The 23,917-nt window shown below is 48.7% G+C and overlaps 27 non-coding genes across 27 annotated transcripts in view; 14 read left to right on the forward strand and 13 right to left on the reverse strand.

Annotated features, from left to right (window-relative positions):
• Positions 1-17, forward strand: part of trnak-cuu (transfer RNA lysine (anticodon CUU)) — a 73-nt gene extending 56 nt beyond the window's left edge. The window contains exon 1 of the tRNA in view: positions 1-17. This exon is cut by the window's left edge and continues 56 nt beyond it. This is a non-coding gene — a tRNA (tRNA-Lys).
• Positions 18-904: 887 nt separating this feature from the next.
• On the reverse strand, positions 905-976 carry trnam-cau (transfer RNA methionine (anticodon CAU)). Its single transcript has one exon. It is a non-coding gene; the product is annotated as a tRNA-Met (tRNA).
• A 259-nt stretch (positions 977-1,235) lies between these two features.
• Positions 1,236-1,308, forward strand: trnak-cuu (transfer RNA lysine (anticodon CUU)). The gene has a single exon. It is a non-coding gene; the product is annotated as a tRNA-Lys (tRNA).
• Positions 1,309-2,175: 867 nt separating this feature from the next.
• Positions 2,176-2,247, reverse strand: trnam-cau (transfer RNA methionine (anticodon CAU)). The gene has a single exon. It is a non-coding gene; the product is annotated as a tRNA-Met (tRNA).
• Positions 2,248-2,506: 259 nt separating this feature from the next.
• On the forward strand, positions 2,507-2,579 carry trnak-cuu (transfer RNA lysine (anticodon CUU)). Its single transcript has one exon. It is a non-coding gene; the product is annotated as a tRNA-Lys (tRNA).
• Positions 2,580-3,906: 1,327 nt separating this feature from the next.
• On the reverse strand, positions 3,907-3,978 carry trnam-cau (transfer RNA methionine (anticodon CAU)). The gene has a single exon. It is a non-coding gene; the product is annotated as a tRNA-Met (tRNA).
• A 259-nt stretch (positions 3,979-4,237) lies between these two features.
• On the forward strand, positions 4,238-4,310 carry trnak-cuu (transfer RNA lysine (anticodon CUU)). The gene has a single exon. It is a non-coding gene; the product is annotated as a tRNA-Lys (tRNA).
• A 1,327-nt stretch (positions 4,311-5,637) lies between these two features.
• On the reverse strand, positions 5,638-5,709 carry trnam-cau (transfer RNA methionine (anticodon CAU)). The gene has a single exon. It is a non-coding gene; the product is annotated as a tRNA-Met (tRNA).
• Positions 5,710-5,968: 259 nt separating this feature from the next.
• On the forward strand, positions 5,969-6,041 carry trnak-cuu (transfer RNA lysine (anticodon CUU)). Its single transcript has one exon. It is a non-coding gene; the product is annotated as a tRNA-Lys (tRNA).
• An 867-nt stretch (positions 6,042-6,908) lies between these two features.
• trnam-cau (transfer RNA methionine (anticodon CAU)) lies at positions 6,909-6,980 on the reverse strand. The gene has a single exon. It is a non-coding gene; the product is annotated as a tRNA-Met (tRNA).
• Positions 6,981-7,239: 259 nt separating this feature from the next.
• Positions 7,240-7,312, forward strand: trnak-cuu (transfer RNA lysine (anticodon CUU)). Its single transcript has one exon. It is a non-coding gene; the product is annotated as a tRNA-Lys (tRNA).
• An 867-nt stretch (positions 7,313-8,179) lies between these two features.
• On the reverse strand, positions 8,180-8,251 carry trnam-cau (transfer RNA methionine (anticodon CAU)). The gene has a single exon. It is a non-coding gene; the product is annotated as a tRNA-Met (tRNA).
• Positions 8,252-8,510: 259 nt separating this feature from the next.
• trnak-cuu (transfer RNA lysine (anticodon CUU)) lies at positions 8,511-8,583 on the forward strand. Its single transcript has one exon. It is a non-coding gene; the product is annotated as a tRNA-Lys (tRNA).
• A 1,365-nt stretch (positions 8,584-9,948) lies between these two features.
• trnam-cau (transfer RNA methionine (anticodon CAU)) lies at positions 9,949-10,020 on the reverse strand. Its single transcript has one exon. It is a non-coding gene; the product is annotated as a tRNA-Met (tRNA).
• Positions 10,021-10,279: 259 nt separating this feature from the next.
• trnak-cuu (transfer RNA lysine (anticodon CUU)) lies at positions 10,280-10,352 on the forward strand. Its single transcript has one exon. It is a non-coding gene; the product is annotated as a tRNA-Lys (tRNA).
• Positions 10,353-11,219: 867 nt separating this feature from the next.
• trnam-cau (transfer RNA methionine (anticodon CAU)) lies at positions 11,220-11,291 on the reverse strand. Its single transcript has one exon. It is a non-coding gene; the product is annotated as a tRNA-Met (tRNA).
• Positions 11,292-11,550: 259 nt separating this feature from the next.
• On the forward strand, positions 11,551-11,623 carry trnak-cuu (transfer RNA lysine (anticodon CUU)). Its single transcript has one exon. It is a non-coding gene; the product is annotated as a tRNA-Lys (tRNA).
• A 1,341-nt stretch (positions 11,624-12,964) lies between these two features.
• Positions 12,965-13,036, reverse strand: trnam-cau (transfer RNA methionine (anticodon CAU)). The gene has a single exon. It is a non-coding gene; the product is annotated as a tRNA-Met (tRNA).
• A 259-nt stretch (positions 13,037-13,295) lies between these two features.
• On the forward strand, positions 13,296-13,368 carry trnak-cuu (transfer RNA lysine (anticodon CUU)). The gene has a single exon. It is a non-coding gene; the product is annotated as a tRNA-Lys (tRNA).
• Positions 13,369-14,235: 867 nt separating this feature from the next.
• Positions 14,236-14,307, reverse strand: trnam-cau (transfer RNA methionine (anticodon CAU)). The gene has a single exon. It is a non-coding gene; the product is annotated as a tRNA-Met (tRNA).
• A 259-nt stretch (positions 14,308-14,566) lies between these two features.
• On the forward strand, positions 14,567-14,639 carry trnak-cuu (transfer RNA lysine (anticodon CUU)). Its single transcript has one exon. It is a non-coding gene; the product is annotated as a tRNA-Lys (tRNA).
• A 1,807-nt stretch (positions 14,640-16,446) lies between these two features.
• Positions 16,447-16,518, reverse strand: trnam-cau (transfer RNA methionine (anticodon CAU)). The gene has a single exon. It is a non-coding gene; the product is annotated as a tRNA-Met (tRNA).
• Positions 16,519-16,777: 259 nt separating this feature from the next.
• On the forward strand, positions 16,778-16,850 carry trnak-cuu (transfer RNA lysine (anticodon CUU)). Its single transcript has one exon. It is a non-coding gene; the product is annotated as a tRNA-Lys (tRNA).
• A 1,353-nt stretch (positions 16,851-18,203) lies between these two features.
• trnam-cau (transfer RNA methionine (anticodon CAU)) lies at positions 18,204-18,275 on the reverse strand. The gene has a single exon. It is a non-coding gene; the product is annotated as a tRNA-Met (tRNA).
• A 259-nt stretch (positions 18,276-18,534) lies between these two features.
• On the forward strand, positions 18,535-18,607 carry trnak-cuu (transfer RNA lysine (anticodon CUU)). Its single transcript has one exon. It is a non-coding gene; the product is annotated as a tRNA-Lys (tRNA).
• A 3,185-nt stretch (positions 18,608-21,792) lies between these two features.
• Positions 21,793-21,864, reverse strand: trnam-cau (transfer RNA methionine (anticodon CAU)). The gene has a single exon. It is a non-coding gene; the product is annotated as a tRNA-Met (tRNA).
• Positions 21,865-22,123: 259 nt separating this feature from the next.
• On the forward strand, positions 22,124-22,196 carry trnak-cuu (transfer RNA lysine (anticodon CUU)). Its single transcript has one exon. It is a non-coding gene; the product is annotated as a tRNA-Lys (tRNA).
• Positions 22,197-23,917: the final 1,721 nt, after the last annotated feature.

A 23,917-nucleotide genomic window follows, 5' to 3' on the forward strand; every position in this document is an offset into this window, starting at 1 on the left:
GAGCCCCTCGTTGGGCGCCTCCTTCTGCTTGTTGCCTTTCTTTATGGTAAGGAAGTGTAGAGTGGCGAAGGGGACGGTAAAAGCCTGCTGGTTCAGGAAGCAGGCTGATGTGTGCACTTGTTGTCAGTTGAGACCAACGACTGTCAATGCTAGCTTCTCCCAGAGCTGTGATTTGCCTCGTCCTAGCCTTTCGCAAGGGCACGAGTTTGCAGGCTACAGTGACATTCACAAATGTTGAAAGACAGAAATACAGATAGATAGATGGATGGATAGATAGATAGATGGATGGATGGATAAATATTCCTTCAGTCAGCGTGAGAAGCCTTTTACGATTGCTTAGAAAACGAACTTGCTGCTGCAGTTTTTCAAGTCCTCAAGTGCAGGTGAGGTCTCTGAGAGCATATGGCTTTCTGTTACGCAACGCAAAGGAATCTAAAAGTCATAGCAGAGAATGGTTTCGATCCATCGACCTCTGGGTTATGGGTTGCTTGTTGCCTTTCTTTATGGTAAGGAAGTGTAGAGTGGCGAAGGGGACGGTAAAAGCCTGCTGGTTCAGGAAGCAGGCTGATGTGTGCACTTGTTGTCAGTTGAGACCAACGACTGTCAATGCTAGCTTCTGCCAGAGCTGTGATTTGCCTCGTCCTAGCCTTTCGCAAGGGCACGAGTTTGCAGGCTACAGTGACATTCACAAATGTTGAAAGACAGAAATACAGATAGATAGGGATAGATAGATAGATGGATGGATGGACGGATGGATAAATATTCCTTCAGTCAGCGTGAGAAGCCTTTTACGATTGCTTAGAAAACGAACTGGCTGCTGCAGTTTTTCAAGTCCTCAAGTGCAGGTGAGGTCTCTGAGAGCATATGGCTTTCTGTTACGCAACGCAAAGGAATCTAAAAGTCATAGCAGAGAATGGTTTCGATCCATCGACCTCTGGGTTATGGGCCCAGCACGCTTCCGCTGCGCCACTCTGCTCACTTGCAGGAGCTGGCCTTCACGCAAAAGTGCCAATGATGTGCTCACGTCGAGCAGGCGCTCGTAGTTCGGCATGAACTGCAGCCTGTAACCCTCCCAAGAAGTCTTTGGACCAGAATAGACGATTTGAGCCGAAGCCTCCGGATGGTGAATGCAGGCACGGAAGTCGGAAAGTATTGGACGCCCGTGCGTCCGTCAAGTGGCCGCATTTCTTCTTGCAGACTCCGGCGGGCTGTCTTGCGCTGCGGCCCCCGCAGTGGCCCGGCTAGCTCAGTCGGTAGAGCATGAGACTCTTAATCTCAGGGTCGTGGGTTCGAGCCCCACGTTGGGCGCCTCCTTCTGCTTGTTGCCTTTCTTTATGGTAAGGAAGTGTAGAGTGGCGAAGGGGACGGTAAAAGCCTGCTGGTTCAGGAAGCAGGCTGATGTGTGCACTTGTTGTCAGTTGAGACCAACGACTGTCAATGCTAGCTTCTCCCAGAGCTGTGATTTGCCTCGTCCTAGCCTTTCGCAAGGGCACGAGTTTGCAGGCTACAGTGACATTCACAAATGTTGAAAGACAGAAATACAGATAGATAGGGATAGATAGATAGATAGATGGATGGATGGATAAATATTCCTTCAGTCAGCGTGAGAAGCCTTTTACGATTGCTTAGAAAACGAACTTGCTGCTGCAGTTTTTCAAGTCCTCAAGTGCAGGTGAGGTCTCTGAGAGCATATGGCTTTCTGTTACGCAACGCAAAGGAATCTAAAAGTCATAGCAGAGAATGGTTTCGATCCATCGACCTCTGGGTTATGGGTTGCTTGTTGCCTTTCTTTATGGTAAGGAAGTGTAGAGTGGCGAAGGGGACGGTAAAAGCCTGCTGGTTCAGGAAGCAGGCTGATGTGTGCACTTGTTGTCAGTTGAGACCAACGACTGTCAATGCTAGCTTCTGCCAGAGCTGTGATTTGCCTCGTCCTAGCCTTTCGCAAGGGCACGAGTTTGCAGGCTACAGTGACATTCACAAATGTTGAAAGACAGAAATACAGATAGATAGATGGATGGATGGATGGATAAATATTCCTTCAGTCAGCGTGAGAAGCCTTTTACGATTGCTTAGAAAACGAACTGGCTGCTGCAGTTTTTCAAGTCCTCAAGTGCAGGTGAGGTCTCTGAGAGCATATGGCTTTCTGTTACGCAACGCAAAGGAATCTAAAAGTCATAGCAGAGAATGGTTTCGATCCATCGACCTCTGGGTTATGGGCCCAGCACGCTTCCGCTGCGCCACTCTGCTCACTTGCAGGAGCTGGCCTTCACGCAAAAGTGCCAATGATGTGCTCACGTCGAGCAGGCGCTCGTAGTTCGGCATGAACTGCAGCCTGTAACCCTCCCAAGAAGTCTTTGGACCAGAATAGACGATTTGAGCCGAAGCCTCCGGATGGTGAATGCAGGCACGGAAGTCGGAAAGTATTGGACGCCCGTGCGTCCGTCAAGTGGCCGCATTTCTTCTTGCAGACTCCGGCGGGCTGTCTTGCGCTGCGGCCCCCGCAGTGGCCCGGCTAGCTCAGTCGGTAGAGCATGAGACTCTTAATCTCAGGGTCGTGGGTTCGAGCCCCACGTTGGGCGCCTCCTTCTGCTTGTTGCCTTTCTTTATGGTAAGGAAGTGTAGAGTGGCGAAGGGGACGGTAAAAGCCTGCTGGTTCAGGAAGCAGGCTGATGTGTGCACTTGTTGTCAGTTGAGACCAACGACTGTCAATGCTAGCTTCTCCCAGAGCTGTGATTTGCCTCGTCCTAGCCTTTCGCAAGGGCACGAGTTTGCAGGCTACAGTGACATTCACAAATGTTGAAAGACAGAAATACAGATAGATAGATGGATGGATAGATAGATAGATGGATGGATGGATAAATATTCCTTCAGTCAGCGTGAGAAGCCTTTTACGATTGCTTAGAAAACGAACTTGCTGCTGCAGTTTTTCAAGTCCTCAAGTGCAGGTGAGGTCTCTGAGAGCATATGGCTTTCTGTTACGCAACGCAAAGGAATCTAAAAGTCATAGCAGAGAATGGTTTCGATCCATCGACCTCTGGGTTATGGGTTGCTTGTTGCCTTTCTTTATGGTAAGGAAGTGTAGAGTGGCGAAGGGGACGGTAAAAGCCTGCTGGTTCAGGAAGCAGGCTGATGTGTGCACTTGTTGTCAGTTGAGACCAACGACTGTCAATGCTAGCTTCTCCCAGAGCTGTGATTTGCCTCGTCCTAGCCTTTCGCAAGGGCACGAGTTTGCAGGCTACAGTGACATTCACAAATGTTGAAAGACAGAAATACAGATAGATAGGGATAGATAGATAGATAGATGGATGGATGGATAAATATTCCTTCAGTCAGCGTGAGAAGCCTTTTACGATTGCTTAGAAAACGAACTTGCTGCTGCAGTTTTTCAAGTCCTCAAGTGCAGGTGAGGTCTCTGAGAGCATATGGCTTTCTGTTACGCAACGCAAAGGAATCTAAAAGTCATAGCAGAGAATGGTTTCGATCCATCGACCTCTGGGTTATGGGTTGCTTGTTGCCTTTCTTTATGGTAAGGAAGTGTAGAGTGGCGAAGGGGACGGTAAAAGCCTGCTGGTTCAGGAAGCAGGCTGATGTGTGCACTTGTTGTCAGTTGAGACCAACGACTGTCAATGCTAGCTTCTGCCAGAGCTGTGATTTGCCTCGTCCTAGCCTTTCGCAAGGGCACGAGTTTGCAGGCTACAGTGACATTCACAAATGTTGAAAGACAGAAATACAGATAGATAGATGGATGGATGGATGGATAAATATTCCTTCAGTCAGCGTGAGAAGCCTTTTACGATTGCTTAGAAAACGAACTGGCTGCTGCAGTTTTTCAAGTCCTCAAGTGCAGGTGAGGTCTCTGAGAGCATATGGCTTTCTGTTACGCAACGCAAAGGAATCTAAAAGTCATAGCAGAGAATGGTTTCGATCCATCGACCTCTGGGTTATGGGCCCAGCACGCTTCCGCTGCGCCACTCTGCTCACTTGCAGGAGCTGGCCTTCACGCAAAAGTGCCAATGATGTGCTCACGTCGAGCAGGCGCTCGTAGTTCGGCATGAACTGCAGCCTGTAACCCTCCCAAGAAGTCTTTGGACCAGAATAGACGATTTGAGCCGAAGCCTCCGGATGGTGAATGCAGGCACGGAAGTCGGAAAGTATTGGACGCCCGTGCGTCCGTCAAGTGGCCGCATTTCTTCTTGCAGAGTCCGGCGGGCTGTCTTGCGCTGCGGCCCCCGCAGTGGCCCGGCTAGCTCAGTCGGTAGAGCATGAGACTCTTAATCTCAGGGTCGTGGGTTCGAGCCCCTCGTTGGGCGCCTCCTTCTGCTTGTTGCCTTTCTTTATGGTAAGGAAGTGTAGAGTGGCGAAGGGGACGGTAAAAGCCTGCTGGTTCAGGAAGCAGGCTGATGTGTGCACTTGTTGTCAGTTGAGACCAACGACTGTCAATGCTAGCTTCTCCCAGAGCTGTGATTTGCCTCGTCCTAGCCTTTCGCAAGGGCACGAGTTTGCAGGCTACAGTGACATTCACAAATGTTGAAAGACAGAAATACAGATAGATAGATGGATGGATAGATAGATAGATGGATGGATGGATAAATATTCCTTCAGTCAGCGTGAGAAGCCTTTTACGATTGCTTAGAAAACGAACTTGCTGCTGCAGTTTTTCAAGTCCTCAAGTGCAGGTGAGGTCTCTGAGAGCATATGGCTTTCTGTTACGCAACGCAAAGGAATCTAAAAGTCATAGCAGAGAATGGTTTCGATCCATCGACCTCTGGGTTATGGGTTGCTTGTTGCCTTTCTTTATGGTAAGGAAGTGTAGAGTGGCGAAGGGGACGGTAAAAGCCTGCTGGTTCAGGAAGCAGGCTGATGTGTGCACTTGTTGTCAGTTGAGACCAACGACTGTCAATGCTAGCTTCTCCCAGAGCTGTGATTTGCCTCGTCCTAGCCTTTCGCAAGGGCACGAGTTTGCAGGCTACAGTGACATTCACAAATGTTGAAAGACAGAAATACAGATAGATAGGGATAGATAGATAGATAGATGGATGGATGGATAAATATTCCTTCAGTCAGCGTGAGAAGCCTTTTACGATTGCTTAGAAAACGAACTTGCTGCTGCAGTTTTTCAAGTCCTCAAGTGCAGGTGAGGTCTCTGAGAGCATATGGCTTTCTGTTACGCAACGCAAAGGAATCTAAAAGTCATAGCAGAGAATGGTTTCGATCCATCGACCTCTGGGTTATGGGTTGCTTGTTGCCTTTCTTTATGGTAAGGAAGTGTAGAGTGGCGAAGGGGACGGTAAAAGCCTGCTGGTTCAGGAAGCAGGCTGATGTGTGCACTTGTTGTCAGTTGAGACCAACGACTGTCAATGCTAGCTTCTGCCAGAGCTGTGATTTGCCTCGTCCTAGCCTTTCGCAAGGGCACGAGTTTGCAGGCTACAGTGACATTCACAAATGTTGAAAGACAGAAATACAGATAGATAGATGGATGGATGGATGGATAAATATTCCTTCAGTCAGCGTGAGAAGCCTTTTACGATTGCTTAGAAAACGAACTGGCTGCTGCAGTTTTTCAAGTCCTCAAGTGCAGGTGAGGTCTCTGAGAGCATATGGCTTTCTGTTACGCAACGCAAAGGAATCTAAAAGTCATAGCAGAGAATGGTTTCGATCCATCGACCTCTGGGTTATGGGCCCAGCACGCTTCCGCTGCGCCACTCTGCTCACTTGCAGGAGCTGGCCTTCACGCAAAAGTGCCAATGATGTGCTCACGTCGAGCAGGCGCTCGTAGTTCGGCATGAACTGCAGCCTGTAACCCTCCCAAGAAGTCTTTGGACCAGAATAGACGATTTGAGCCGAAGCCTCCGGATGGTGAATGCAGGCACGGAAGTCGGAAAGTATTGGACGCCCGTGCGTCCGTCAAGTGGCCGCATTTCTTCTTGCAGAGTCCGGCGGGCTGTCTTGCGCTGCGGCCCCCGCAGTGGCCCGGCTAGCTCAGTCGGTAGAGCATGAGACTCTTAATCTCAGGGTCGTGGGTTCGAGCCCCTCGTTGGGCGCCTCCTTCTGCTTGTTGCCTTTCTTTATGGTAAGGAAGTGTAGAGTGGCGAAGGGGACGGTAAAAGCCTGCTGGTTCAGGAAGCAGGCTGATGTGTGCACTTGTTGTCAGTTGAGACCAACGACTGTCAATGCTAGCTTCTCCCAGAGCTGTGATTTGCCTCGTCCTAGCCTTTCGCAAGGGCACGAGTTTGCAGGCTACAGTGACATTCACAAATGTTGAAAGACAGAAATACAGATAGATAGGGATAGATAGATAGATAGATGGATGGATGGATAAATATTCCTTCAGTCAGCGTGAGAAGCCTTTTACGATTGCTTAGAAAACGAACTTGCTGCTGCAGTTTTTCAAGTCCTCAAGTGCAGGTGAGGTCTCTGAGAGCATATGGCTTTCTGTTACGCAACGCAAAGGAATCTAAAAGTCATAGCAGAGAATGGTTTCGATCCATCGACCTCTGGGTTATGGGTTGCTTGTTGCCTTTCTTTATGGTAAGGAAGTGTAGAGTGGCGAAGGGGACGGTAAAAGCCTGCTGGTTCAGGAAGCAGGCTGATGTGTGCACTTGTTGTCAGTTGAGACCAACGACTGTCAATGCTAGCTTCTGCCAGAGCTGTGATTTGCCTCGTCCTAGCCTTTCGCAAGGGCACGAGTTTGCAGGCTACAGTGACATTCACAAATGTTGAAAGACAGAAATACAGATAGATAGATGGATGGATGGATGGATAAATATTCCTTCAGTCAGCGTGAGAAGCCTTTTACGATTGCTTAGAAAACGAACTGGCTGCTGCAGTTTTTCAAGTCCTCAAGTGCAGGTGAGGTCTCTGAGAGCATATGGCTTTCTGTTACGCAACGCAAAGGAATCTAAAAGTCATAGCAGAGAATGGTTTCGATCCATCGACCTCTGGGTTATGGGCCCAGCACGCTTCCGCTGCGCCACTCTGCTCACTTGCAGGAGCTGGCCTTCACGCAAAAGTGCCAATGATGTGCTCACGTCGAGCAGGCGCTCGTAGTTCGGCATGAACTGCAGCCTGTAACCCTCCCAAGAAGTCTTTGGACCAGAATAGACGATTTGAGCCGAAGCCTCCGGATGGTGAATGCAGGCACGGAAGTCGGAAAGTATTGGACGCCCGTGCGTCCGTCAAGTGGCCGCATTTCTTCTTGCAGAGTCCGGCGGGCTGTCTTGCGCTGCGGCCCCCGCAGTGGCCCGGCTAGCTCAGTCGGTAGAGCATGAGACTCTTAATCTCAGGGTCGTGGGTTCGAGCCCCACGTTGGGCGCCTCCTTCTGCTTGTTGCCTTTCTTTATGGTAAGGAAGTGTAGAGTGGCGAAGGGGACGGTAAAAGCCTGCTGGTTCAGGAAGCAGGCTGATGTGTGCACTTGTTGTCAGTTGAGACCAACGACTGTCAATGCTAGCTTCTCCCAGAGCTGTGATTTGCCTCGTCCTAGCCTTTCGCAAGGGCACGAGTTTGCAGGCTACAGTGACATTCACAAATGTTGAAAGACAGAAATACAGATAGATAGGGATAGATAGATAGATAGATGGATGGATGGATAAATATTCCTTCAGTCAGCGTGAGAAGCCTTTTACGATTGCTTAGAAAACGAACTTGCTGCTGCAGTTTTTCAAGTCCTCAAGTGCAGGTGAGGTCTCTGAGAGCATATGGCTTTCTGTTACGCAACGCAAAGGAATCTAAAAGTCATAGCAGAGAATGGTTTCGATCCATCGACCTCTGGGTTATGGGTTGCTTGTTGCCTTTCTTTATGGTAAGGAAGTGTAGAGTGGCGAAGGGGACGGTAAAAGCCTGCTGGTTCAGGAAGCAGGCTGATGTGTGCACTTGTTGTCAGTTGAGACCAACGACTGTCAATGCTAGCTTCTGCCAGAGCTGTGATTTGCCTCGTCCTAGCCTTTCGCAAGGGCACGAGTTTGCAGGCTACAGTGACATTCACAAATGTTGAAAGACAGAAATACAGATAGATAGATGGATGGATGGATGGATAAATATTCCTTCAGTCAGCGTGAGAAGCCTTTTACGATTGCTTAGAAAACGAACTGGCTGCTGCAGTTTTTCAAGTCCTCAAGTGCAGGTGAGGTCTCTGAGAGCATATGGCTTTCTGTTACGCAACGCAAAGGAATCTAAAAGTCATAGCAGAGAATGGTTTCGATCCATCGACCTCTGGGTTATGGGCCCAGCACGCTTCCGCTGCGCCACTCTGCTCACTTGCAGGAGCTGGCCTTCACGCAAAAGTGCCAATGATGTGCTCACGTCGAGCAGGCGCTCGTAGTTCGGCATGAACTGCAGCCTGTAACCCTCCCAAGAAGTCTTTGGACCAGAATAGACGATTTGAGCCGAAGCCTCCGGATGGTGAATGCAGGCACGGAAGTCGGAAAGTATTGGACGCCCGTGCGTCCGTCAAGTGGCCGCATTTCTTCTTGCAGACTCCGGCGGGCTGTCTTGCGCTGCGGCCCCCGCAGTGGCCCGGCTAGCTCAGTCGGTAGAGCATGAGACTCTTAATCTCAGGGTCGTGGGTTCGAGCCCCACGTTGGGCGCCTCCTTCTGCTTGTTGCCTTTCTTTATGGTAAGGAAGTGTAGAGTGGCGAAGGGGACGGTAAAAGCCTGCTGGTTCAGGAAGCAGGCTGATGTGTGCACTTGTTGTCAGTTGAGACCAACGACTGTCAATGCTAGCTTCTCCCAGAGCTGTGATTTGCCTCGTCCTAGCCTTTCGCAAGGGCACGAGTTTGCAGGCTACAGTGACATTCACAAATGTTGAAAGACAGAAATACAGATAGATAGGGATAGATAGATAGATAGATAGATAGATAGATAGATAGATAGATAGATAGATAGATAGATGGATGGATGGATAAATATTCCTTCAGTCAGCGTGAGAAGCCTTTTACGATTGCTTAGAAAACGAACTTGCTGCTGCAGTTTTTCAAGTCCTCAAGTGCAGGTGAGGTCTCTGAGAGCATATGGCTTTCTGTTACGCAACGCAAAGGAATCTAAAAGTCATAGCAGAGAATGGTTTCGATCCATCGACCTCTGGGTTATGGGTTGCTTGTTGCCTTTCTTTATGGTAAGGAAGTGTAGAGTGGCGAAGGGGACGGTAAAAGCCTGCTGGTTCAGGAAGCAGGCTGATGTGTGCACTTGTTGTCAGTTGAGACCAACGACTGTCAATGCTAGCTTCTCCCAGAGCTGTGATTTGCCTCGTCCTAGCCTTTCGCAAGGGCACGAGTTTGCAGGCTACAGTGACATTCACAAATGTTGAAAGACAGAAATACAGATAGATAGGGATAGATAGATAGATAGATGGATGGATGGATAAATATTCCTTCAGTCAGCGTGAGAAGCCTTTTACGATTGCTTAGAAAACGAACTTGCTGCTGCAGTTTTTCAAGTCCTCAAGTGCAGGTGAGGTCTCTGAGAGCATATGGCTTTCTGTTACGCAACGCAAAGGAATCTAAAAGTCATAGCAGAGAATGGTTTCGATCCATCGACCTCTGGGTTATGGGTTGCTTGTTGCCTTTCTTTATGGTAAGGAAGTGTAGAGTGGCGAAGGGGACGGTAAAAGCCTGCTGGTTCAGGAAGCAGGCTGATGTGTGCACTTGTTGTCAGTTGAGACCAACGACTGTCAATGCTAGCTTCTGCCAGAGCTGTGATTTGCCTCGTCCTAGCCTTTCGCAAGGGCACGAGTTTGCAGGCTACAGTGACATTCACAAATGTTGAAAGACAGAAATACAGATAGATAGATGGATGGATGGATGGATAAATATTCCTTCAGTCAGCGTGAGAAGCCTTTTACGATTGCTTAGAAAACGAACTGGCTGCTGCAGTTTTTCAAGTCCTCAAGTGCAGGTGAGGTCTCTGAGAGCATATGGCTTTCTGTTACGCAACGCAAAGGAATCTAAAAGTCATAGCAGAGAATGGTTTCGATCCATCGACCTCTGGGTTATGGGCCCAGCACGCTTCCGCTGCGCCACTCTGCTCACTTGCAGGAGCTGGCCTTCACGCAAAAGTGCCAATGATGTGCTCACGTCGAGCAGGCGCTCGTAGTTCGGCATGAACTGCAGCCTGTAACCCTCCCAAGAAGTCTTTGGACCAGAATAGACGATTTGAGCCGAAGCCTCCGGATGGTGAATGCAGGCACGGAAGTCGGAAAGTATTGGACGCCCGTGCGTCCGTCAAGTGGCCGCATTTCTTCTTGCAGAGTCCGGCGGGCTGTCTTGCGCTGCGGCCCCCGCAGTGGCCCGGCTAGCTCAGTCGGTAGAGCATGAGACTCTTAATCTCAGGGTCGTGGGTTCGAGCCCCACGTTGGGCGCCTCCTTCTGCTTGTTGCCTTTCTTTATGGTAAGGAAGTGTAGAGTGGCGAAGGGGACGGTAAAAGCCTGCTGGTTCAGGAAGCAGGCTGATGTGTGCACTTGTTGTCAGTTGAGACCAACGACTGTCAATGCTAGCTTCTCCCAGAGCTGTGATTTGCCTCGTCCTAGCCTTTCGCAAGGGCACGAGTTTGCAGGCTACAGTGACATTCACAAATGTTGAAAGACAGAAATACAGATAGATAGGGATAGATAGATAGATAGATGGATGGATGGATAAATATTCCTTCAGTCAGCGTGAGAAGCCTTTTACGATTGCTTAGAAAACGAACTTGCTGCTGCAGTTTTTCAAGTCCTCAAGTGCAGGTGAGGTCTCTGAGAGCATATGGCTTTCTGTTACGCAACGCAAAGGAATCTAAAAGTCATAGCAGAGAATGGTTTCGATCCATCGACCTCTGGGTTATGGGTTGCTTGTTGCCTTTCTTTATGGTAAGGAAGTGTAGAGTGGCGAAGGGGACGGTAAAAGCCTGCTGGTTCAGGAAGCAGGCTGATGTGTGCACTTGTTGTCAGTTGAGACCAACGACTGTCAATGCTAGCTTCTGCCAGAGCTGTGATTTGCCTCGTCCTAGCCTTTCGCAAGGGCACGAGTTTGCAGGCTACAGTGACATTCACAAATGTTGAAAGACAGAAATACAGATAGATAGATGGATGGATGGATGGATAAATATTCCTTCAGTCAGCGTGAGAAGCCTTTTACGATTGCTTAGAAAACGAACTGGCTGCTGCAGTTTTTCAAGTCCTCAAGTGCAGGTGAGGTCTCTGAGAGCATATGGCTTTCTGTTACGCAACGCAAAGGAATCTAAAAGTCATAGCAGAGAATGGTTTCGATCCATCGACCTCTGGGTTATGGGCCCAGCACGCTTCCGCTGCGCCACTCTGCTCACTTGCAGGAGCTGGCCTTCACGCAAAAGTGCCAATGATGTGCTCACGTCGAGCAGGCGCTCGTAGTTCGGCATGAACTGCAGCCTGTAACCCTCCCAAGAAGTCTTTGGACCAGAATAGACGATTTGAGCCGAAGCCTCCGGATGGTGAATGCAGGCACGGAAGTCGGAAAGTATTGGACGCCCGTGCGTCCGTCAAGTGGCCGCATTTCTTCTTGCAGACTCCGGCGGGCTGTCTTGCGCTGCGGCCCCCGCAGTGGCCCGGCTAGCTCAGTCGGTAGAGCATGAGACTCTTAATCTCAGGGTCGTGGGTTCGAGCCCCACGTTGGGCGCCTCCTTCTGCTTGTTGCCTTTCTTTATGGTAAGGAAGTGTAGAGTGGCGAAGGGGACGGTAAAAGCCTGCTGGTTCAGGAAGCAGGCTGATGTGTGCACTTGTTGTCAGTTGAGACCAACGACTGTCAATGCTAGCTTCTCCCAGAGCTGTGATTTGCCTCGTCCTAGCCTTTCGCAAGGGCACGAGTTTGCAGGCTACAGTGACATTCACAAATGTTGAAAGACAGAAATACAGATAGATAGGGATAGATAGATAGATAGATAGATAGATAGATAGATGGATGGATGGATAAATATTCCTTCAGTCAGCGTGAGAAGCCTTTTACGATTGCTTAGAAAACGAACTTGCTGCTGCAGTTTTTCAAGTCCTCAAGTGCAGGTGAGGTCTCTGAGAGCATATGGCTTTCTGTTACGCAACGCAAAGGAATCTAAAAGTCATAGCAGAGAATGGTTTCGATCCATCGACCTCTGGGTTATGGGTTGCTTGTTGCCTTTCTTTATGGTAAGGAAGTGTAGAGTGGCGAAGGGGACGGTAAAAGCCTGCTGGTTCAGGAAGCAGGCTGATGTGTGCACTTGTTGTCAGTTGAGACCAACGACTGTCAATGCTAGCTTCTCCCAGAGCTGTGATTTGCCTCGTCCTAGCCTTTCGCAAGGGCACGAGTTTGCAGGCTACAGTGACATTCACAAATGTTGAAAGACAGAAATACAGATAGATAGGGATAGATAGATAGATAGATGGATGGATGGATAAATATTCCTTCAGTCAGCGTGAGAAGCCTTTTACGATTGCTTAGAAAACGAACTTGCTGCTGCAGTTTTTCAAGTCCTCAAGTGCAGGTGAGGTCTCTGAGAGCATATGGCTTTCTGTTACGCAACGCAAAGGAATCTAAAAGTCATAGCAGAGAATGGTTTCGATCCATCGACCTCTGGGTTATGGGTTGCTTGTTGCCTTTCTTTATGGTAAGGAAGTGTAGAGTGGCGAAGGGGACGGTAAAAGCCTGCTGGTTCAGGAAGCAGGCTGATGTGTGCACTTGTTGTCAGTTGAGACCAACGACTGTCAATGCTAGCTTCTGCCAGAGCTGTGATTTGCCTCGTCCTAGCCTTTCGCAAGGGCACGAGTTTGCAGGCTACAGTGACATTCACAAATGTTGAAAGACAGAAATACAGATAGATAGATGGATGGATGGATGGATAAATATTCCTTCAGTCAGCGTGAGAAGCCTTTTACGATTGCTTAGAAAACGAACTGGCTGCTGCAGTTTTTCAAGTCCTCAAGTGCAGGTGAGGTCTCTGAGAGCATATGGCTTTCTGTTACGCAACGCAAAGGAATCTAAAAGTCATAGCAGAGAATGGTTTCGATCCATCGACCTCTGGGTTATGGGCCCAGCACGCTTCCGCTGCGCCACTCTGCTCACTTGCAGGAGCTGGCCTTCACGCAAAAGTGCCAATGATGTGCTCACGTCGAGCAGGCGCTCGTAGTTCGGCATGAACTGCAGCCTGTAACCCTCCCAAGAAGTCTTTGGACCAGAATAGACGATTTGAGCCGAAGCCTCCGGATGGTGAATGCAGGCACGGAAGTCGGAAAGTATTGGACGCCCGTGCGTCCGTCAAGTGGCCGCATTTCTTCTTGCAGAGTCCGGCGGGCTGTCTTGCGCTGCGGCCCCCGCAGTGGCCCGGCTAGCTCAGTCGGTAGAGCATGAGACTCTTAATCTCAGGGTCGTGGGTTCGAGCCCCACGTTGGGCGCCTCCTTCTGCTTGTTGCCTTTCTTTATGGTAAGGAAGTGTAGAGTGGCGAAGGGGACGGTAAAAGCCTGCTGGTTCAGGAAGCAGGCTGATGTGTGCACTTGTTGTCAGTTGAGACCAACGACTGTCAATGCTAGCTTCTCCCAGAGCTGTGATTTGCCTCGTCCTAGCCTTTCGCAAGGGCACGAGTTTGCAGGCTACAGTGACATTCACAAATGTTGAAAGACAGAAATACAGATAGATAGGGATAGATAGATAGATAGATGGATGGATGGATAAATATTCCTTCAGTCAGCGTGAGAAGCCTTTTACGATTGCTTAGAAAACGAACTTGCTGCTGCAGTTTTTCAAGTCCTCAAGTGCAGGTGAGGTCTCTGAGAGCATATGGCTTTCTGTTACGCAACGCAAAGGAATCTAAAAGTCATAGCAGAGAATGGTTTCGATCCATCGACCTCTGGGTTATGGGTTGCTTGTTGCCTTTCTTTATGGTAAGGAAGTGTAGAGTGGCGAAGGGGACGGTAAAAGCCTGCTGGTTCAGGAAGCAGGCTGATGTGTGCACTTGTTGTCAGTTGAGACCAACGACTGTCAATGCTAGCTTCTGCCAGAGCTGTGATTTGCCTCGTCCTAGCCTTTCGCAAGGGCACGAGTTTGCAGGCTACAGTGACATTCACAAATGTTGAAAGACAGAAATACAGATAGATAGATGGATGGATGGATGGATAAATATTCCTTCAGTCAGCGTGAGAAGCCTTTTACGATTGCTTAGAAAACGAACTGGCTGCTGCAGTTTTTCAAGTCCTCAAGTGCAGGTGAGGTCTCTGAGAGCATATGGCTTTCTGTTACGCAACGCAAAGGAATCTAAAAGTCATAGCAGAGAATGGTTTCGATCCATCGACCTCTGGGTTATGGGCCCAGCACGCTTCCGCTGCGCCACTCTGCTCACTTGCAGGAGCTGGCCTTCACGCAAAAGTGCCAATGATGTGCTCACGTCGAGCAGGCGCTCGTAGTTCGGCATGAACTGCAGCCTGTAACCCTCCCAAGAAGTCTTTGGACCAGAATAGACGATTTGAGCCGAAGCCTCCGGATGGTGAATGCAGGCACGGAAGTCGGAAAGTATTGGACGCCCGTGCGTCCGTCAAGTGGCCGCATTTCTTCTTGCAGACTCCGGCGGGCTGTCTTGCGCTGCGGCCCCCGCAGTGGCCCGGCTAGCTCAGTCGGTAGAGCATGAGACTCTTAATCTCAGGGTCGTGGGTTCGAGCCCCACGTTGGGCGCCTCCTTCTGCTTGTTGCCTTTCTTTATGGTAAGGAAGTGTAGAGTGGCGAAGGGGACGGTAAAAGCCTGCTGGTTCAGGAAGCAGGCTGATGTGTGCACTTGTTGTCAGTTGAGACCAACGACTGTCAATGCTAGCTTCTCCCAGAGCTGTGATTTGCCTCGTCCTAGCCTTTCGCAAGGGCACGAGTTTGCAGGCTACAGTGACATTCACAAATGTTGAAAGACAGAAATACAGATAGATAGGGATAGATAGATAGATAGATAGATAGATAGATAGATAGATAGATGGATGGATGGATAAATATTCCTTCAGTCAGCGTGAGAAGCCTTTTACGATTGCTTAGAAAACGAACTTGCTGCTGCAATTTTTCAAGTCCTCAAGTGCAGGTGAGGTCTCTGAGAGCATATGGCTTTCTGTTACGCAACGCAAAGGAATCTAAAAGTCATAGCAGAGAATGGTTTCGATCCATCGACCTCTGGGTTATGGGTTGCTTGTTGCCTTTCTTTATGGTAAGGAAGTGTAGAGTGGCGAAGGGGACGGTAAAAGCCTGCTGGTTCAGGAAGCAGGCTGATGTGTGCACTTGTTGTCAGTTGAGACCAACGACTGTCAATGCTAGCTTCTCCCAGAGCTGTGATTTGCCTCGTCCTAGCCTTTCGCAAGGGCACGAGTTTGCAGGCTACAGTGACATTCACAAATGTTGAAAGACAGAAATACAGATAGATAGGGATAGATAGATAGATAGATGGATGGATGGATAAATATTCCTTCAGTCAGCGTGAGAAGCCTTTTACGATTGCTTAGAAAACGAACTTGCTGCTGCAGTTTTTCAAGTCCTCAAGTGCAGGTGAGGTCTCTGAGAGCATATGGCTTTCTGTTACGCAACGCAAAGGAATCTAAAAGTCATAGCAGAGAATGGTTTCGATCCATCGACCTCTGGGTTATGGGTTGCTTGTTGCCTTTCTTTATGGTAAGGAAGTGTAGAGTGGCGAAGGGGACGGTAAAAGCCTGCTGGTTCAGGAAGCAGGCTGATGTGTGCACTTGTTGTCAGTTGAGACCAACGACTGTCAATGCTAGCTTCTCCCAGAGCTGTGATTTGCCTCGTCCTAGCCTTTCGCAAGGGCACGAGTTTGCAGGCTACAGTGACATTCACAAATGTTGAAAGACAGAAATACAGATAGATAGGGATAGATAGATAGATAGATGGATGGATGGATAAATATTCCTTCAGTCAGCGTGAGAAGCCTTTTACGATTGCTTAGAAAACGAACTTGCTGCTGCAGTTTTTCAAGTCCTCAAGTGCAGGTGAGGTCTCTGAGAGCATATGGCTTTCTGTTACGCAACGCAAAGGAATCTAAAAGTCATAGCAGAGAATGGTTTCGATCCATCGACCTCTGGGTTATGGGTTGCTTGTTGCCTTTCTTTATGGTAAGGAAGTGTAGAGTGGCGAAGGGGACGGTAAAAGCCTGCTGGTTCAGGAAGCAGGCTGATGTGTGCACTTGTTGTCAGTTGAGACCAACGACTGTCAATGCTAGCTTCTGCCAGAGCTGTGATTTGCCTCGTCCTAGCCTTTCGCAAGGGCACGAGTTTGCAGGCTACAGTGACATTCACAAATGTTGAAAGACAGAAATACAGATAGATAGATGGATGGATGGATGGATAAATATTCCTTCAGTCAGCGTGAGAAGCCTTTTACGATTGCTTAGAAAACGAACTGGCTGCTGCAGTTTTTCAAGTCCTCAAGTGCAGGTGAGGTCTCTGAGAGCATATGGCTTTCTGTTACGCAACGCAAAGGAATCTAAAAGTCATAGCAGAGAATGGTTTCGATCCATCGACCTCTGGGTTATGGGCCCAGCACGCTTCCGCTGCGCCACTCTGCTCACTTGCAGGAGCTGGCCTTCACGCAAAAGTGCCAATGATGTGCTCACGTCGAGCAGGCGCTCGTAGTTCGGCATGAACTGCAGCCTGTAACCCTCCCAAGAAGTCTTTGGACCAGAATAGACGATTTGAGCCGAAGCCTCCGGATGGTGAATGCAGGCACGGAAGTCGGAAAGTATTGGACGCCCGTGCGTCCGTCAAGTGGCCGCATTTCTTCTTGCAGAGTCCGGCGGGCTGTCTTGCGCTGCGGCCCCCGCAGTGGCCCGGCTAGCTCAGTCGGTAGAGCATGAGACTCTTAATCTCAGGGTCGTGGGTTCGAGCCCCACGTTGGGCGCCTCCTTCTGCTTGTTGCCTTTCTTTATGGTAAGGAAGTGTAGAGTGGCGAAGGGGACGGTAAAAGCCTGCTGGTTCAGGAAGCAGGCTGATGTGTGCACTTGTTGTCAGTTGAGACCAACGACTGTCAATGCTAGCTTCTCCCAGAGCTGTGATTTGCCTCGTCCTAGCCTTTCGCAAGGGCACGAGTTTGCAGGCTACAGTGACATTCACAAATGTTGAAAGACAGAAATACAGATAGATAGGGATAGATAGATAGATAGATAGATAGATAGATAGATAGATAGATAGATGGATGGATGGATAAATATTCCTTCAGTCAGCGTGAGAAGCCTTTTACGATTGCTTAGAAAACGAACTTGCTGCTGCAGTTTTTCAAGTCCTCAAGTGCAGGTGAGGTCTCTGAGAGCATATGGCTTTCTGTTACGCAACGCAAAGGAATCTAAAAGTCATAGCAGAGAATGGTTTCGATCCATCGACCTCTGGGTTATGGGTTGCTTGTTGCCTTTCTTTATGGTAAGGAAGTGTAGAGTGGCGAAGGGGACGGTAAAAGCCTGCTGGTTCAGGAAGCAGGCTGATGTGTGCACTTGTTGTCAGTTGAGACCAATGACTGTCAATGCTAGCTTCTCCCAGAGCTGTGATTTGCCTCGTCCTAGCCTTTCGCAAGGGCACGAGTTTGCAGGCTACAGTGACATTCACAAATGTTGAAAGACAGAAATACAGATAGATAGGGATAGATAGATAGATAGATGGATGGATGGATAAATATTCCTTCAGTCAGCGTGAGAAGCCTTTTACGATTGCTTAGAAAACGAACTTGCTGCTGCAGTTTTTCAAGTCCTCAAGTGCAGGTGAGGTCTCTGAGAGCATATGGCTTTCTGTTACGCAACGCAAAGGAATCTAAAAGTCATAGCAGAGAATGGTTTCGATCCATCGACCTCTGGGTTATGGGTTGCTTGTTGCCTTTCTTTATGGTAAGGAAGTGTAGAGTGGCGAAGGGGACGGTAAAAGCCTGCTGGTTCAGGAAGCAGGCTGATGTGTGCACTTGTTGTCAGTTGAGACCAACGACTGTCAATGCTAGCTTCTGCCAGAGCTGTGATTTGCCTCGTCCTAGCCTTTCGCAAGGGCACGAGTTTGCAGGCTACAGTGACATTCACAAATGTTGAAAGACAGAAATACAGATAGATAGATGGATGGATGGATGGATAAATATTCCTTCAGTCAGCGTGAGAAGCCTTTTACGATTGCTTAGAAAACGAACTGGCTGCTGCAGTTTTTCAAGTCCTCAAGTGCAGGTGAGGTCTCTGAGAGCATATGGCTTTCTGTTACGCAACGCAAAGGAATCTAAAAGTCATAGCAGAGAATGGTTTCGATCCATCGACCTCTGGGTTATGGGCCCAGCACGCTTCCGCTGCGCCACTCTGCTCACTTGCAGGAGCTGGCCTTCACGCAAAAGTGCCAATGATGTGCTCACGTCGAGCAGGCGCTCGTAGTTCGGCATGAACTGCAGCCTGTAACCCTCCCAAGAAGTCTTTGGACCAGAATAGACGATTTGAGCCGAAGCCTCCGGATGGTGAATGCAGGCACGGAAGTCGGAAAGTATTGGACGCCCGTGCGTCCGTCAAGTGGCCGCATTTCTTCTTGCAGAGTCCGGCGGGCTGTCTTGCGCTGCGGCCCCCGCAGTGGCCCGGCTAGCTCAGTCGGTAGAGCATGAGACTCTTAATCTCAGGGTCGTGGGTTCGAGCCCCACGTTGGGCGCCTCCTTCTGCTTGTTGCCTTTCTTTATGGTAAGGAAGTGTAGAGTGGCGAAGGGGACGGTAAAAGCCTGCTGGTTCAGGAAGCAGGCTGATGTGTGCACTTGTTGTCAGTTGAGACCAACGACTGTCAATGCTAGCTTCTCCCAGAGCTGTGATTTGCCTCGTCCTAGCCTTTCGCAAGGGCACGAGTTTGCAGGCTACAGTGACATTCACAAATGTTGAAAGACAGAAATACAGATAGATAGGGATAGATAGATAGATAGATAGATAGATAGATGGATGGATGGATAAATATTCCTTCAGTCAGCGTGAGAAGCCTTTTACGATTGCTTAGAAAACGAACTTGCTGCTGCAGTTTTTCAAGTCCTCAAGTGCAGGTGAGGTCTCTGAGAGCATATGGCTTTCTGTTACGCAACGCAAAGGAATCTAAAAGTCATAGCAGAGAATGGTTTCGATCCATCGACCTCTGGGTTATGGGTTGCTTGTTGCCTTTCTTTATGGTAAGGAAGTGTAGAGTGGCGAAGGGGACGGTAAAAGCCTGCTGGTTCAGGAAGCAGGCTGATGTGTGCACTTGTTGTCAGTTGAGACCAACGACTGTCAATGCTAGCTTCTCCCAGAGCTGTGATTTGCCTCGTCCTAGCCTTTCGCAAGGGCACGAGTTTGCAGGCTACAGTGACATTCACAAATGTTGAAAGACAGAAATACAGATAGATAGGGATAGATAGATAGATAGATAGATAGATGGATGGATGGATAAATATTCCTTCAGTCAGCGTGAGAAGCCTTTTACGATTGCTTAGAAAACGAACTTGCTGCTGCAGTTTTTCAAGTCCTCAAGTGCAGGTGAGGTCTCTGAGAGCATATGGCTTTCTGTTACGCAACGCAAAGGAATCTAAAAGTCATAGCAGAGAATGGTTTCGATCCATCGACCTCTGGGTTATGGGTTGCTTGTTGCCTTTCTTTATGGTAAGGAAGTGTAGAGTGGCGAAGGGGACGGTAAAAGCCTGCTGGTTCAGGAAGCAGGCTGATGTGTGCACTTGATGTCAGTTGAGACCAACGACTGTCAATGCTAGCTTCTCCCAGAGCTGTGATTTGCCTCGTCCTAGCCTTTCGCAAGGGCACGAGTTTGCAGGCTACAGTGACATTCACAAATGTTGAAAGACAGAAATACAGATAGATAGGGATAGATAGATAGATAGATGGATGGATGGATAAATATTCCTTCAGTCAGCGTGAGAAGCCTTTTACGATTGCTTAGAAAACGAACTTGCTGCTGCAGTTTTTCAAGTCCTCAAGTGCAGGTGAGGTCTCTGAGAGCATATGGCTTTCTGTTACGCAACGCAAAGGAATCTAAAAGTCATAGCAGAGAATGGTTTCGATCCATCGACCTCTGGGTTATGGGTTGCTTGTTGCCTTTCTTTATGGTAAGGAAGTGTAGAGTGGCGAAGGGGACGGTAAAAGCCTGCTGGTTCAGGAAGCAGGCTGATGTGTGCACTTGTTGTCAGTTGAGACCAACGACTGTCAATGCTAGCTTCTCCCAGAGCTGTGATTTGCCTCGTCCTAGCCTTTCGCAAGGGCACGAGTTTGCAGGCTACAGTGACATTCACAAATGTTGAAAGACAGAAATACAGATAGATAGATGGATGGATGGATGGATAAATATTCCTTCAGTCAGCGTGAGAAGCCTTTTACGATTGCTTAGAAAACGAACTTGCTGCTGCAGTTTTTCAAGTCCTCAAGTGCAGGTGAGGTCTCTGAGAGCATATGGCTTTCTGTTACGCAACGCAAAGGAATCTAAAAGTCATAGCAGAGAATGGTTTCGATCCATCGACCTCTGGGTTATGGGTTGCTTGTTGCCTTTCTTTATGGTAAGGAAGTGTAGAGTGGCGAAGGGGACGGTAAAAGCCTGCTGGTTCAGGAAGCAGGCTGATGTGTGCACTTGTTGTCAGTTGAGACCAACGACTGTCAATGCTAGCTTCTCCCAGAGCTGTGATTTGCCTCGTCCTAGCCTTTCGCAAGGGCACGAGTTTGCAGGCTACAGTGACATTCACAAATGTTGAAAGACAGAAATACAGATAGATAGGGATAGATAGATAGATAGATAGATAGATGGATGGATGGATAAATATTCCTTCAGTCAGCGTGAGAAGCCTTTTACGATTGCTTAGAAAACGAACTTGCTGCTGCAGTTTTTCAAGTCCTCAAGTGCAGGTGAGGTCTCTGAGAGCATATGGCTTTCTGTTACGCAACGCAAAGGAATCTAAAAGTCATAGCAGAGAATGGTTTCGATCCATCGACCTCTGGGTTATGGGTTGCTTGTTGCCTTTCTTTATGGTAAGGAAGTGTAGAGTGGCGAAGGGGACGGTAAAAGCCTGCTGGTTCAGGAAGCAGGCTGATGTGTGCACTTGTTGTCAGTTGAGACCAACGACTGTCAATGCTAGCTTCTCCCAGAGCTGTGATTTGCCTCGTCCTAGCCTTTCGCAAGGGCACGAGTTTGCAGGCTACAGTGACATTCACAAATGTTGAAAGACAGAAATACAGATAGATAGGGATAGATAGATAGATAGATGGATGGATGGATAAATATTCCTTCAGTCAGCGTGAGAAGCCTTTTACGATTGCTTAGAAAACGAACTTGCTGCTGCAGTTTTTCAAGTCCTCAAGTGCAGGTGAGGTCTCTGAGAGCATATGGCTTTCTGTTACGCAACGCAAAGGAATCTAAAAGTCATAGCAGAGAATGGTTTCGATCCATCGACCTCTGGGTTATGGGTTGCTTGTTGCCTTTCTTTATGGTAAGGAAGTGTAGAGTGGCGAAGGGGACGGTAAAAGCCTGCTGGTTCAGGAAGCAGGCTGATGTGTGCACTTGATGTCAGTTGAGACCAACGACTGTCAATGCTAGCTTCTCCCAGAGCTGTGATTTGCCTCGTCCTAGCCTTTCGCAAGGGCACGAGTTTGCAGGCTACAGTGACATTCACAAATGTTGAAAGACAGAAATACAGATAGATAGGGATAGATAGATAGATAGATGGATGGATGGATAAATATTCCTTCAGTCAGCGTGAGAAGCCTTTTACGATTGCTTAGAAAACGAACTTGCTGCTGCAGTTTTTCAAGTCCTCAAGTGCAGGTGAGGTCTCTGAGAGCATATGGCTTTCTGTTACGCAACGCAAAGGAATCTAAAAGTCATAGCAGAGAATGGTTTCGATCCATCGACCTCTGGGTTATGGGCCCAGCACGCTTCCGCTGCGCCACTCTGCTCACTTGCAGGAGCTGGCCTTCACGCAAAAGTGCCAATGATGTGCTCACGTCGAGCAGGCGCTCGTAGTTCGGCATGAACTGCAGCCTGTAACCCTCCCAAGAAGTCTTTGGACCAGAATAGACGATTTGAGCCGAAGCCTCCGGATGGTGAATGCAGGCACGGAAGTCGGAAAGTATTGGACGCCCGTGCGTCCGTCAAGTGGCCGCATTTCTTCTTGCAGAGTCCGGCGGGCTGTCTTGCGCTGCGGCCCCCGCAGTGGCCCGGCTAGCTCAGTCGGTAGAGCATGAGACTCTTAATCTCAGGGTCGTGGGTTCGAGCCCCACGTTGGGCGCCTCCTTCTGCTTGTTGCCTTTCTTTATGGTAAGGAAGTGTAGAGTGGCGAAGGGGACGGTAAAAGCCTGCTGGTTCAGGAAGCAGGCTGATGTGTGCACTTGTTGTCAGTTGAGACCAACGACTGTCAATGCTAGCTTCTCCCAGAGCTGTGATTTGCCTCGTCCTAGCCTTTCGCAAGGGCACGAGTTTGCAGGCTACAGTGACATTCACAAATGTTGAAAGACAGAAATACAGATAGATAGGGATAGATAGATAGATAGATAGATAGATAGATGGATGGATGGATAAATATTCCTTCAGTCAGCGTGAGAAGCCTTTTACGATTGCTTAGAAAACGAACTTGCTGCTGCAGTTTTTCAAGTCCTCAAGTGCAGGTGAGGTCTCTGAGAGCATATGGCTTTCTGTTACGCAACGCAAAGGAATCTAAAAGTCATAGCAGAGAATGGTTTCGATCCATCGACCTCTGGGTTATGGGTTGCTTGTTGCCTTTCTTTATGGTAAGGAAGTGTAGAGTGGCGAAGGGGACGGTAAAAGCCTGCTGGTTCAGGAAGCAGGCTGATGTGTGCACTTGTTGTCAGTTGAGACCAACGACTGTCAATGCTAGCTTCTCCCAGAGCTGTGATTTGCCTCGTCCTAGCCTTTCGCAAGGGCACGAGTTTGCAGGCTACAGTGACATTCACAAATGTTGAAAGACAGAAATACAGATAGATAGGGATAGATAGATAGATAGATAGATAGATGGATGGATGGATAAATATTCCTTCAGTCAGCGTGAGAAGCCTTTTACGATTGCTTAGAAAACGAACTTGCTGCTGCAGTTTTTCAAGTCCTCAAGTGCAGGTGAGGTCTCTGAGAGCATATGGCTTTCTGTTACGCAACGCAAAGGAATCTAAAAGTCATAGCAGAGAATGGTTTCGATCCATCGACCTCTGGGTTATGGGTTGCTTGTTGCCTTTCTTTATGGTAAGGAAGTGTAGAGTGGCGAAGGGGACGGTAAAAGCCTGCTGGTTCAGGAAGCAGGCTGATGTGTGCACTTGATGTCAGTTGAGACCAACGACTGTCAATGCTAGCTTCTCCCAGAGCTGTGATTTGCCTCGTCCTAGCCTTTCGCAAGGGCACGAGTTTGCAGGCTACAGTGACATTCACAAATGTTGAAAGACAGAAATACAGATAGATAGGGATAGATAGATAGATAGATGGATGGATGGATAAATATTCCTTCAGTCAGCGTGAGAAGCCTTTTACGATTGCTTAGAAAACGAACTTGCTGCTGCAGTTTTTCAAGTCCTCAAGTGCAGGTGAGGTCTCTGAGAGCATATGGCTTTCTGTTACGCAACGCAAAGGAATCTAAAAGTCATAGCAGAGAATGGTTTCGATCCATCGACCTCTGGGTTATGGGTTGCTTGTTGCCTTTCTTTATGGTAAGGAAGTGTAGAGTGGCGAAGGGGACGGTAAAAGCCTGCTGGTTCAGGAAGCAGGCTGATGTGTGCACTTGTTGTCAGTTGAGACCAACGACTGTCAATGCTAGCTTCTCCCAGAGCTGTGATTTGCCTCGTCCTAGCCTTTCGCAAGGGCACGAGTTTGCAGGCTACAGTGACATTCACAAATGTTGAAAGACAGAAATACAGATAGATAGATGGATGGATGGATGGATAAATATTCCTTCAGTCAGCGTGAGAAGCCTTTTACGATTGCTTAGAAAACGAACTTGCTGCTGCA

Source organism: Amia ocellicauda, chromosome 12 (assembly GCF_036373705.1).
Source record: "Amia ocellicauda isolate fAmiCal2 chromosome 12, fAmiCal2.hap1, whole genome shotgun sequence".
NCBI classification, from domain to species: domain Eukaryota; kingdom Metazoa; phylum Chordata; class Actinopteri; order Amiiformes; family Amiidae; genus Amia; species Amia ocellicauda.